Genomic DNA, 14,108 nt, shown 5'->3' with positions numbered 1-14,108 from the left:
CTCTTTAAGCTGAGAATCAGGAAATCGCTGATTTAAGTGACTTGGATATCGGACAGTCGGTGATAGCACAATGGAAGGGAACAACATCAAAGCATCCGCAAGAAACATAGATATTTCACCTTCTTTTAGGGGAGATGGGAGATGAGACTTTTGACTTGTTGGATGCGCTCGGACTCGATTTCTTCTTCTGTGCCAACCTCTTCACAGCAGAGGAGCACCTGCGCGTAGCGTCCTCAGTTATCTACAGAATGCATTCCAAACTTTGTCTCCCTCATACACTTTTGGTTCTCTGTGACTCCCTCTAGCATTATGTTCTAACATCCCTGCCTCTCTTCTAGTTTCTATATTCCACAGACTCTTTCCTTCTCCGAGTATGTCGACAACCTCCTCATTTCTTAACACCCTGTTTGCAACTTCCTTCTGTAACATTAAATCTCAAACGATTAGATTCTTTCCTCTTTCAGTTTTTCCACTCAGCGTTGCGTTCCAGACGTACATTCTCAGAGATGTATTCCCTAAATTTATGCCTATGTGTGATACTTGTAGTCTTCTTCAAGCGAGTAATGCCCTGTCGGCCTGTGCTAGATTTCTTATAGCATTTTTGGTCTTTGTCCGTTATGTATTATTTTGCCTCCAAGATGGCAGAACTCCTTCGCTTCGCCAACTTCGAGGTACACAATTTTGTTGTTAAGTTTCACTGACGTTCTCCTACTCCTCATTACTTTCAAAATTGTTCAAATGGCTCTGAGAACTATGGGACTTAAAATCTGAGATTATCAGTCCCCTAGAACGTAGAACTACTTAAACATAACTAACCTAAGGACATCACACACATCCATGCCCAAGGCAGGATTCGAACCTGCACCCGTAGTGGTCGCGCGGTTCCACACTGAAGCGCGTAGAACCGCTCGGCCACAACGGCCGGCCCGTCATTACTATTATATTTCCTTTGTTTACTCGCAATACATTGGTACCTGGTACTTACTGGCAGTAAGGAAAATGTGGCAGGGAGGACTCACCAATATAACTTTCTTTTAACATAACCTGTTTATTTAACACTGTGTTTTACAGTTAGTCGAAGCACTTAACCATATTTTTTTTACAATTTTTTTGCAAAATTCTTCTGAACTTAAAAACTAAGTTGAATAAGCTTTTAATCTTTGCAAAAGAAATCTGAAGTGCTGTATTGCAAAACAGCAAAGAATATGATTCCTAGACGGCCGAACCTACAGCCAGACCGTTATCGGGTGAAACAGCGGTGTTTACTATCGTCCTGGACACAGTCTGTCCTATTATCTGCCCTTATGCAACACATGAAAACTGTATAAGCACCACTGATGACGCGAGTGATTCAGTTACTCAAAATAAATGACTTAACTTTTAATTTGAAAGCTGTATATCGAAAGGTTCAGGGTTAAGATGCGCACCTGTGCTTAAAGGTTAAACAGATTAGCAAACAATATGACAAACCAACCAAGCTCTTAACTTGAATCGGCAAGCAAGATGCGACTGGACCCCAGCCCGTGCTTCTGACAATTGACTAAAGCTCTGGTGACAGTTGGCTGTTAATATTTTCTAGGTTAAACTGATAGCCAGTTATTAAGACCACTCTGAAGGAACGTCTTAAAACATCACTTGTAAACAAGTATTACCAGAGAACTCACTCGACGGAACCACAAGATCCAGATAATATACACCTGGTCTTTCAAACACGGAAACGGCCAGCTTAGTACAACAGGTTGATCAGATTATAACTAATGGCTGAGAAATGCAACTACAATCAAAGACTTGAACCGGTTAACAGCTAAATTTAACCACAAGGTCCCTCTTTTGTTTAACGGCAACCTTTATCTTACAAGGGAACCTCCCCATCGCAACCCCCCCTCAGATTTAGTTATAAATTGACACAGTAGATAGGCCTTGAAAAACTGAACACAGATCAATGAAGAAAACAGGAAGAGGTTGTGTGGAACTATGAAAAAATAAGCATAATATACAAACTGAATAGTCCATGTGCAAGGTAGGCAACATCAAAGACAAAGTCACCTGAGGAGTGCCGTGGTCTCGTGGTTAGATGAGTAACTGCAGAACGAGAGGTCCTTGGTTCGAGTCCTCCCTCAAGTGTAAATTTTACTTTCTTTATTTTCGCAAAGTTACGATCTGTCCGTTCATTCATTGACGTCTCTGTTCACTATAATAAGTTTAGTGTCTGTGTTTTGCGACCGCACCGCAAAACCGAGCGATTAGTAGACGAAAGGACGTGCCTCTCCAATAGGAACCGAAAACATTTGATCGCAAGGTCATAGGTCAACCGATTCCTCCACAGGAAAACACGTCTGATATATTCAATACGATACTGATGACGGCATGTGCGTCACATGACAGGAATATGTTGTCGACCCACCTAACTTGCACACTTGGCGAATGGGTAAAAAGATTCTTCTACCTTGCCCGATTTAGGTTTTCTTGTGGATGTGATAATCACTCCCAAAAAAGTTGTGAAAACATAAGAGTTTGTCACATAAACTGCAACAAATGAATGCAACAGTTTCACAGTCGCACAGTTTTCCCTGTGCTCTGTCAAAACATATGTTTTTTCCGTTTTCAAACGTTTCCGTGTGTAGACTGTCAAATCCTGCATATATCCAAGCAAATCTGAACATGTCCAGGAATTTTGGAGAGCGAAGTTGATTATGTGTGAGTGCCTGAACTTTGACAATTGTCTGAAAATAAAAAAATTGAACGTTTCACTCGAGAGAAAATTTGGACCGAGGACCTCTCGTTCCGTAGCTGCTCACGCTAACCACGGGACCACGGCGCTCGTGAGCTGATAATCTCCTCGATGTTGCCTACCTTGCGCATGGACTACTCAGTTTGTATATTTTGCTTATTTTTTTCATAGTTCCACACAACTTGTTCCTGCTTTCTCGATTGATCTGTATTCAGTTTTTCAAGGCCTATCCATTGTGCCAACTTATAACAAAATTTGAGGGGGGTGCGATGGGGAGGTTCCCTTGTTAGTACAATTTTCCCGGCTGTATTTACGTCCAAGAACTGATTAATTAGAACATTAAGGGTCTATTACAAACCAGAAAATAATAAGTCGGGCGGTCAAAAAATGAAACAAATCACCATGAGCATTACAGAACGTTACTCCCCTTTATCAGCAATAAGTTCCATGGATCCACGGTGAGTCGCAGCGGTTACTGAGTGGTCTGATGGAAGGCAGGTAGAAGAGGGCAGCCAGACCACGAGCGGTTGTGTGACACGGATGTTGCCAACCAACTGACGGCATGTCGACCTGCTGCTTGTAGTCGATGCTGATCCCGGTGAAGTGCTCCGCTATCCTCCTCCTGCGCAGGCCCTCCTTGCGGACATCGTGACCCCTTCTTCTCGAGAGGCTACCGCCAATCCCCAAACTTCGTGCCTCTCTCTCGTGCCAGCGAACCCGTATACAGGGTGAGTCACCTAACGTTACCGCTGGATATATTTCGTAAACCACATCAAATACTGACGAACCGATTCCACAGACCGAACGTGAGGATAGAGGCTAGTGTAATTGTTTAATACAAACCATACAAAAATGCACGGAAGTATGTTTTTTAACACAAACCTACGTTTTTAATGGAACCACGTCAGTTTTGTTAGCATATCTGAACATATAAACAAATACGTAATCAGTGCCGTTTGTTGCATTGTAAAATGTTAATTACATCCGGAGATATTGTAACCTAAAGTTGACGCTTGAGTACCACTCCTCCGCTGTTCGATCGTGTGTATCGGAGAGTACCGAATTACGTAGGGATACAAAGGTCATCGCTTTCACCCGTTTCATGTGTCGCTACATCAGCAATTACATGGTGATGACTTTAATCATGAGAGCAATTCTGTCAATGGGCATTAACAGAGAATTCGTTGCAGTTCTACCAGTTTGCCGATGAAGCGGGTTTCACAAACCACGGGGCAGTGAATCTACGGAACATGCATTACTGGTCCGTGGACAATCCTCGCTGGTTCAGACAGGTAGAGCGACAGCGACCGTGGACTGTAAATGTATGGTGCGGAATCATTGGCGACCGCCTCATTGGTCCTCACTTCATTGCAGGCACCCAAACAGCTGCAACATACATCGCGTTTCTACAGAATGACCTGCCAACGTTGCTCGAAAATGTCCCACTGGAAACGCGTCGATGTATGTGGTATCAGCATAATGGTGCACCTGCACATTCCGCAATAAACACTAGGCTGACCCTTGACAGGATGTTCGACGGGCGTTTCATAGGACGTGGAGGACGCATAAATTGGCCAGCCCGTTCTCCTGATCTTACACCTCTGGACTTCTTTCTGTGGGGTACGTTAAAGGAGAATGTGTGCCGTGATGTGCCTACAACCCCAGAGGATATGAAACAAAGTATTGTGGCAGCCTGCGGCGACATTACACCAGATGAACTAAGGCGTGTACGACATTCATTACGCCAGAGATTGCAATTGTTTGCAGCAAATGATGGCCACCACATTGAACATCTATTGGCCTGACATGTCGGGGCACACTCTATTCCACTCCGTAATAGAAAACGGAAACCACGTGTGTACGTGTACCTCACCCCTCATGGTAATGTACATGTGCGTCTGCTAAAAAGACCAATAAAAAGCTGTTAGCATGTGGACGTAATGTGCAGTTCTAGTCTCTTCTGTACCTAAGGTCCATCACCGTTCTCTTTGGATCCCTACGTAATTCGGCGCTCTCCGATACACACGATCGAACAGCGGAGAAGTGGTACTCAAGCGTCAACTTTAGGTTACAATATCTCCGAATGTAATTAACATTTTACAATGCAACAAACGGCACTGATTACGTATTTGCTTATATGTTCAGATGTGCTAACAAAACTAACGTGGTTCCATTTAAATAAACGTAAGTTTGTGTTGAAAAACATACTTCCGTGCATTTTTTTATGGTTTGTATTAACCAATTACACTAGCCCCTCTCCTCACGTTCGGTCTGTGGAATCGATTCCTCAGTATTTGATGTGGTTTACGAAATATATCCAGCGGTAATGTTAGGTGACTTACCTGTATATATCGGCAACAAAAGACAACCTAAGGGCACAACCCACAGATACCAACTCCTCCTCATAGATATTGGCAATGGGGCCGCAAGAGGGATAGTCGATACTACACCTGAGCCAGTGGCGCCAGACAGAGCAGTCTACTAACTCAAAGCCGCCGCGGCTCTTCAGTATTCCGTGCTCAATAGACAGTTCACTCCATTCTACAGATCCCGTAATCTTCTTCACTCGTTATATTCTCTGTCACTCTTACTAACATCCTTTCACCATGAATTGTGATCCCGCTCCAGAAACTTTCTTTTACCTTTGCCATTGCTGTTCTCGATGTACAGGTTGAACGGCGAGGTAGACAAACTGTGTCATATCTTATGCCTTTTTTAATCTGTTTACTTATGTTGCTATTCAATTCTTACCGTTCCTTGTTATGGGCGTTAGGTTCCGTCTATCCTGTATCCATTTCGTAAAGAATCTTCTGGGGAATTGGGCATGGGAAGGGTATTCAATTTGTAGTACTGGCGTCGAATATGCATATGGCGATGATGTAGGCGTGCTGTCCAGAAGACTGGAAGAGCAGACTAGAAAAGGAGTCAGACAAGTTTGGGCTTATAATGAATGACACCAAAACATAGTATATGTTCAGTTCCAGGAGAAACGCAGCTGTTACTGAGAAGTACGTCAAACTGAATGGGGCCAACTATGGGACACGTTACCAGCTGATAACCAATAATAACAGCACAAGTGAGGAAATAAAAGAGAGTATTGATGCAGGAAACAGATCTTACTCCGTGCTGATTAAGATCATACAGTCACATAGCCTGAGTAGAAAATCGAAGGTGGTTGTCTATTGAATGCCTATACGGCCGGTGGTAAAGTATCGCTCAGAAACATGGACAATGACTTTCGTGGGAGCCCCTGAGAAGATGGGAGGGTTTAAAGTATCCCTTATCTGTAGATAAGAGTGCATTTTTTTCCAGTTTTGCCATTTCACATACATGAAGTGAATGTAACTGCGCTGCAGTAAGTATGGAGCGGCAGTTTCACATACTGGCTAGCGGAAGCGGTTGAAACCTGGCGCTTTCAGAGCCAGTGGGACGAGGTGCCGATGCAGAAATCGCTCGTGACGTCAGCAAAGAGATACGTAGGGGAAGTACATTTATTCTGGCACGAATCAAACAATTGTTATTAATATATATTTGCTAACAAATGTTGCCTTTTGCCGTTCAGAGATTGAAGGAGCCTACGGGTCATAAATACTATCTTTCAGTAATTTTACAATGAAAGGAAACGTTGCTGTTAATAAATAATGAGTAACTTTGCCATAACCGAAAATCTACGATCTTATACGAACTCAGCCGATTGTACGCTCAAGGTGCAAACTGTGTGCCTTAGTCAGCAGTCGTCGATAGGATGCCTTTCGATCTAGTCATGCCGTGCAGCATGCTCTCGTACCGTTAATAGTCAGCTTATAATCAGTGTGAACATGTTCAGTATACGGTTTTTCTTAAATAAGCACACCATAATGGCATTCCCTTTGAAAATTATTTGCACAAAAAGTTCCTCCCGCTTCATTACGTAAACTATAAGACAGTAGTACTTCATATTGACAACCCGACAGCGCTGCTACGGCTCTGAAAAGGGACATAAAGCTACGAGAGCATCTCCACATAACAGGTAAGATGAATTCCTAGTGACCGAGCGGTTCTAGGCGCTTCAGTCCGGAACCGCGCTGCTGCTATAGTCGCAGGTTCGAATCCTACCTCGGGCATGGATGTGTGTGATGTCCTTAGGTTAGTTAGGTTTAAGTAGTTCCAAGTCTAGGAGACTGATGACCTCAGATGTTAAGTCCAATACTGCTTAGAGCCATTTGAACCATGAATTCCTACCCGGTGACTCACTAAATCAGTTTAAGGACGGACTGGCTTAATTATTGGGAAACTCAGGTGAGAAAGCGTGGTCACTTATATTGTACGCTCGTTATACCATCACCTATGGCCTCGCCGGCTAAACTGAGACCTTTTTGGAGCTTTAGTACTAGTGGGAGGTTTTTGCAAGCGGAAAATTTTAAGAAATATTATTGGAGCAGTAAGTGAGGCAGGGCAGTGCAGGATACGGAAAAACAAGGAATTAGAAGAACTATACGGCTAAGCTAACCTAGTTTCGGAAATAAAATCTAAAAGTTGCAGGTGGCTGTGCCCTTCAGAGCAAATGGTAAAGGAAGATCTGTCAGGAAGGTCTACAGAAGAAATTCAACAGACAGAAACTCCAAAGGCAAACAACGGAACCGATGGTCGGATGATATAGAGAACGACCTGAGAAAGATGGGAGTAAGAAGATGCAGGAAACGAGTAGGAGGTCGACAGAAATGGGCTGCTATTCTCAGAGAGATCAAGACCCTACAAGGACTGCAGCGCTAAGGAGTAAGTAAACACCAGCATCGCTCTGAAGTCAGAGCTGTGGCGTGAGTACAGTGGCACAAAGTTCGGAAAGCAAAAAACTATGTCACAGCGCATAACTCTTTACATCCTTGGAAAAGGAGGTCCAAACGGTGGCAGACAAAATGGGCACACAAGCTTGTTGTTCCAACAACTTCAGACCATAACGTGCAGCGAGAGCTGAGACAGCATGAAATGACCTGGAAATAATGGAAAAGAGTAAATAAATAAAAGTCATATTGCTTCTGTACTGGCAGAAACCTGTCCACTTTACATCAGAAGCGCGGCCAAAAATGACGCTGGGCAGTATATTGGAACATCTTCTCTGTGGTAACATTGCACTGGTTGGATCCCTGAGCAGATGTAGCATTGAAAAAATATTGAAGCAGGGAGCACTGCACCAGCAACCAGCAACATTAGCCACCGGCCCCACGGGGGCAAACGATGAATACGAGTCACCTGGCAGGATGTTTGCTATGTACTGTTACATTTTGCAGATCGTCCCATCATGAGACGCAGTCTTCCAGGACACTGATTTTTCAGCACCAGCAACACGGGGCCTACACCGTCTATTCCAAATCTTTAAGGGTTAAAATGCATATGGTAGAATCTCCTAAACTGAATGGTTTGAAATAACAGCTGAAAATAAGTATTTAGTTTTTTATAAGAAACTAACATATTATAATAATGACAAACACAACAACGGCCTAAGAGACGACCTTCAGTGTTAATGTATGTGTCACCGGGAAACTATGAAATCCGGCATTTTATGGAATGCCTAAGCAATACACAGAGTGATTCTGTGATGTGACAAACTTTCAGGGACGATAGAGAAGGGTAACTGTATCAATTTGATTGAGGTAATGGACTCTTGCCCTCAAACTAAAGAGTCGAAGATTATAAACGAAAGTCGTTGTGACATCTCTGACGGTGGAACTCTTCCACTACAAGCTTTTTGCTTTCCATACTTTGGGAGGAGATAGTATGGACCAAAACAAGAAAAAGACGTCACGCACACATGGGCCGTAAAATGCATACTTCAAGGCCTACGAGAACTTGTTCATCTTTTTTGCTAGTATAAAACATCTCTTCTCTTGGACAAGTACTCATAGCTCTTATGGTATGGAGCTTAGAGACCATGAACTAGGGAACTTTTTCTTGATTTGGTCCATACTAACTCCTCCCAAAATATGGAATGCAAAGAGACCGCAGTAGAAGAGGTCCACTGTCAATGGTATCAGAACAACTTTCGCTTTTAACTTACGACTCGGTCGTTTCCGGGCCAGATTCTCTTATTCAAACTGATGCACTTACCTTTCTCCCTCTTTCCTGTAAGGTATCATCTTCTATAAAATACCAAAAACCATTAGTCATGGTATGAAATGCATATCATTTAATACTTTGTCTATGCAATTAATGCCAACGGCCTTGCCGCAGTGGTAACACCGGTTCCTGTCAGATCACCGAAGTTAAGCGCTGTCGGGCTGGGCTAGCACTTGGATGGATGACCATCCGGTCTGCCGAGCGCTGTTGGCAGGTGGGGTACACTCAGCCCTTGTGAGGCAAACTGAGGAGCTACTTTATTGAGAAGTAGCGGCTCCGGTCTCGTAAACTGACGTCGGGAGAGTGGTGTGCTGACCACATGCCCCTCCATATCCGCATCCAGTGACGCCTGTGGGCTGAAGATGACACGGCGGCCGGTCGGTACCGTTGGGACTTCCAAGACCTGTTCGTACGGAGATTTAGTTTAGGCAATTAGTAAAATGTTGGCTACGGTTATGGCAAAGTATGGAAAAAATGTAAATTAAATATTTTGTCAGTTACAAAGTACACAGATACCATTGTTGTAACGGTTTCAGTCCAATTCGGTTGGAGCTCAGGTGTGTCAGAGTTTCGTTTCCGCTAAGATGGCAAGCACAGCAGTGACATGCTGTGAACGCTCCATTCATGTCTTCTGTGGGAATTCAACTGAAGTTAGTAGGCAAAACTCGCAGAAAAAGCTAGAATTTCAGGCAAAGAAAATGTTCCGTTAGTAGAAAGGGGAGCTACAATTCACGTGCCTTTCCCTGAAATTGATAAAGGTTGTGGGAACACTCGTAACATTGGCTGTCTTGGTTGATGTGACAAATGATGATTTTTATAAAATCGGTACCAAAGAAGGAATTCTAAAGCCGTTGTACACGTGGTAACAGTTCATACATGTAAAATACATCCTAATGTCTAAATAAGTTCCGATGGGCAAAGAAATATCGTCCAGGTCAGCTGCAGGTGAGCAATCAATAGAGACTGGAAGTGGATTTGTAAAGCGCATGTGCAAAAATAAATGCCAGAAACTCAGATGCTCGTGTGTAAAAATATCAGATATTTCCAATTCAAAACGCAATTTCAGTTCTGCTTGCTGCAATAAATAAAGCATAAAAGAAGCAGAGCTTCTAAGTAAACAAAAATTAAAACTTTAGATTCAGTTATTGTTTATTACGCATTTGTAATAATTGTTAAAAACTGTTTTTCCAGTTGTTTAGTACATGCTAGTAGTTGTTCAAAGCTATTAAAATACGTCTACTTTAGAATAAGCCAATTTTCAGACACATATAATCGCGACAATTTTAATATTTTAATTTAACTTCGGTTAAATTTATAAATTTACAGTTTGAACCTGTTACTTCATTCTTATTTTATTGTTTGACTGGATCCATTTTGCATTTTAGAACATACCTATGCATTTTATAGATTTCCTAGGAAAACTATTAAGTTAAAATTAAACACGTTGCCAAAGAGTTCTACGCGTTCTGTATATTACCCAGAAATTCTACACAGTTCCTCAATTTCACACTTTGCAGGTAACATACGCATTACAACGTAATACATTTAAAAAAATAGACTCTGGATCCAAAATAATCCAGTCCCATTATTTGCTCACGTTTTTTATGGCAGGAGTGTAAATGCTGCGATACCTGTACTTACTTGACGAATGTATGCTCAAGAATATCTGTAACAAAATGGATGCTGAAACTTCATATTTTTCAACAGTACCCGTTCAGAAGCAGACAGAGCACTCACTGGGAAAGAAAAGGTTGAGGGAGTAAACGGAAATTGTGAACGTAAAAGTAAATCGTCGAAACAAGCAGAAGGCTCTAACTGTTTACTTTTTTCCGTTGTCGTTTACCGACTCACCTTGCTAGAAGAAAAATAAGGTAAGTTCTACCTCTCCTATATAATGTTGACAGAACTGAAATAGAAGGCGAAGACCACAATCTCCATGTTGTTTCCTCTGTCGTTTTAAGCGTTGTGTTGTGAGAGGCGTGGAAATCCACCAAGCAAACGTTGAGAGCGAGAAAGGTACGTTCCGTTTCTCCTATGTATTATTAGCAAGGAATGAAGTGTTGACGTCGTTTTGATTGTGGATATCGCACGTACAGTATTATAGAGCTCGGCTGTCTCGTCATGTCATGTGTTGTTAGACTCAAGCAGAAACCACTGAGCTGGTTTTTAAATTACTGCAGCAGTTGTTTACAGGAGGAAACAGTGAGTCACATTAGCGTATTTTCCTCAGATGGAAGACTTGGACAACACAGAAACTCTCACTAGCATCTGAAATCTAGTTATTGTGACTTAGTGAGGTCTACAACGTAGTGGAGACATCGGAATCATATTGGATGAATCAATGAATGTTCTCTTCAACAAAAGGATCTAGTCCACACGAACATGAAAATTAGAAAAACTTCCACGTTTGGGACCACACTACTTTGTCGAAGAGAAATGTGTACGATGAGAAAACATACGAATCTGAAAATAAAAGCTTCTGAAATATATTTCTGTAGGATGATTTTCAAAATTAAATCGATAGTGAAAGTACGAAGAGAAGAGTTACTGAAAGCAGTGAGTGAGGCTACTGAAAAAGTGATCAGGACGGACATTTTAGTGAGATTTATGAAAAGCGTTACAGTGCATCGAGTTTCATTTTTCCATCCTAGGCGAAAATACTTGATAGCACCGGACGTCGATTACAGGCCCTCGGCGGAGCTCCCACACGTAAGACAATGCAAGGTGATTTAGTAGTAAGCTAATGAACTTGCATTCGGGAAGACGAGATTTATACCTCCGCCCGGAAACCCTTGTACTGGTTTTTCATACTTTCCCTAAATCGATGAAGGCAAATGCCTGTTTGGCTACTCCTCTGTGCGCGGTCTCCAATGACTGTGTCGTCAGTGGCACCTGGATCTTCCTTGCCCTGTTTCTCCACAGAAGTGCTATTGCTGAGCTACGTAAGTGGATTACAGTAGGCATATGCAGCACATTATGAAATGTATACGAAAATCCCTATGTACTGCGAAATGGACCACTAGATGCCACGAGTTGCGTGAGTGCCTGTATTAAAAGGAGGCGAGCAGCTACGTGTTGTCAGCACAGAAGCAGCAACAGCACAACGGGTCGATCAGGAGTGACGTCGGAAGTGGACCAGTCACAAGATGTCACATGACAAGGGGAACTCGCCATCGCATTCCCCTCAGATTTAGTAGTAAGAGGATTCAGTAGAAGCCCGCCAAAAACTGAACACAGATCAAGCATGAAAACAGAACGAGGGTGTACTTGACTGTGGAAAAGAAGTAAAACAGAAGCAATGAACGGTCCAAGAACAGCAGGTGAAATATAGAGTAACGCGGAAGAGAAATGGCGTCGAGTTAAGTGGATGCTAGGACGGAACCTCAGCGTGTTCGGTCAGAGGGATAGTTGCCTTCTGTAATTAAAGAACTGGGTGAATAGATCATCGATGAAATCGAACAGGTGTCGTGGGACGTCCGCCCCGAAGAAATGCAAACGAAGAATGTCGAACAAAATGAGATCAACCGAAAACAAAAAAAAAGTGTGGTAAAGCTGTTGGGCTGTGAAGTTGGCGAACGGTCTTCAAACCCCCATGTGACAATTATTTTTTCTTTTTTATTCCGCTGTTTGCTTTACTGAAATTTATGTCTGTGCCGTAGTGTAACGTCCGTTTGATACAGTGAGGTGAAAGGTAGGGACCTATAATGACAAGTGATTCTACGTAAGTGCTCTGTTAGCAGCCTGAAGATGGTTCAAATGGCTCTAAGCACTATGGGCATCTGAGGTCATCAGTCCGCTAGACTTAGAACTACGTAAACCTAACTAACCTAAAATCATAGCACACATCCATGCCCGAGGCAGGATTCGAACCTGCCACCGTAGCAGCCGCGTGCTTCCTGACTGAAGCGCCTAGAACAGCTCTGAAACAGCGGCCGGCAGCAGCCGAAAGGGAGTGGCGTTAGAGTGTGAAAAACAAACGTTTGATGACAAGGCGATAGGTCAACCGAATCCTCCACCGGAAAACACGTCTGGTGTGTTGTATATGGCATTAGCGACAGTATGTGTGTCATATGATAGGAATCTCTTATCGACCCACCTAATTTGTACGATTGGTAAGTGAGTCAGATATGCCTCCTTGCTAGATATAGGTGTTCGTATGAATGTGAATGCGAACACTCCCAAGGAGATGATGAAAACGTAATAGTTTGTCACATAAACTGCAACAAATGAACGCAACAATTTCACAATCGCACATTTTCTCTGTACTCTGTGAAAACAGTTTAACAATCACACTGTTTCTCTGTGCTCTGTCAAAACGTATGTTTTTAACGTTTTCGAAGTTTCGTTCCGCTCTGGAAGTCCTGACTCATGAATTCCTTTGTTGAAACATAGTTCACACCCGCTTCGCTGCAGACTCCATCACTACACTTTATGATTTCGGCCCTTGAGGAAGAATTGGCTCTCATTTGTCCATAGATGTTTAGAGTCCTCTCTGAAAGTGAAGAGCTGAAGCCGTCAAATGGGTGAAGGGTGGACAAATCGCACTTAATATCCACTAATACTGTACGGGAACTTTTTATCAGCTAGTGTAGATCACAAAATAAAGCGATAGGAGGGAGATGGCTTTTAACCAGTCGAAAGACTATGAGGCATACCCACCCATCCCAAAACACAATTTCCATTACCTTTTCAGCGGTAGGTTGTTGGATGAAAAATATTCATCACCTAGCCCACTAACATTTCCTGCATTGTGGAAGTATTGTTGTCTTCTTTTAGTTTTATTTTATTTTTTGAGTTAAATTGCGTCTTGCTGTACACAGAAAAAGAGTTTATGGTGATGAATCACTTCCTCTCCCCACAAATATGTTTAAAGGCTTACTTCTTAAGTAATAGGACCCAGTACGTTGTCCTCGATGGTGAGTGTTCATCGGAGGTGAGGGTATCATTTGGAGTGCCCCAGGGAAGTGTGGTAGGTCCACTGTTGTTTTCTATCTACATAAATGATCTTTTCGATAGGGTGGATAGCAATGTGCGACTGTTTGCTGATGATGCTGTGGTGTACGGGAAGGTGTCGTCGTTGAGTGACTGTAGGAGGATATAAGATGACTTGGACAGGATTTGTGATTGGTGTAAAGAATGGAAGCTGACTCTAAATATAGATAAATGTAAATTAATGCAGATGAATAGGAAAAAAAATGGCTCTGAGCACTATGGGACTCAACTGCTGAGGTCATTAGTCCCCTAGAACTTAGAACTAGTTAAACCTAACTAACCTAGGGACATC

General features: G+C 42.6%; 1 protein-coding gene and 1 pseudogene across 1 annotated transcript in view; one reads left to right on the top strand and one right to left on the bottom strand.

Annotated features, from left to right (window-relative positions):
• The window catches only part of LOC126419409 (roundabout homolog 2-like), a 308,578-nt gene that overhangs the window by 269,301 nt on the left and 25,169 nt on the right, over positions 1-14,108 (bottom strand). The window lies entirely within an intron of this gene.
• On the top strand, positions 8,920-9,037 carry LOC126419985 (5S ribosomal RNA; annotated as a pseudogene).

This window comes from Schistocerca serialis, chromosome 9, assembly GCF_023864345.2.
Source record: "Schistocerca serialis cubense isolate TAMUIC-IGC-003099 chromosome 9, iqSchSeri2.2, whole genome shotgun sequence".
Classification (NCBI taxonomy): domain Eukaryota; kingdom Metazoa; phylum Arthropoda; class Insecta; order Orthoptera; family Acrididae; genus Schistocerca; species Schistocerca serialis.
The sequence above is the reverse complement of the archived record's forward strand: the minus strand, read 5'-3'. Positions and strand labels throughout refer to the sequence as shown.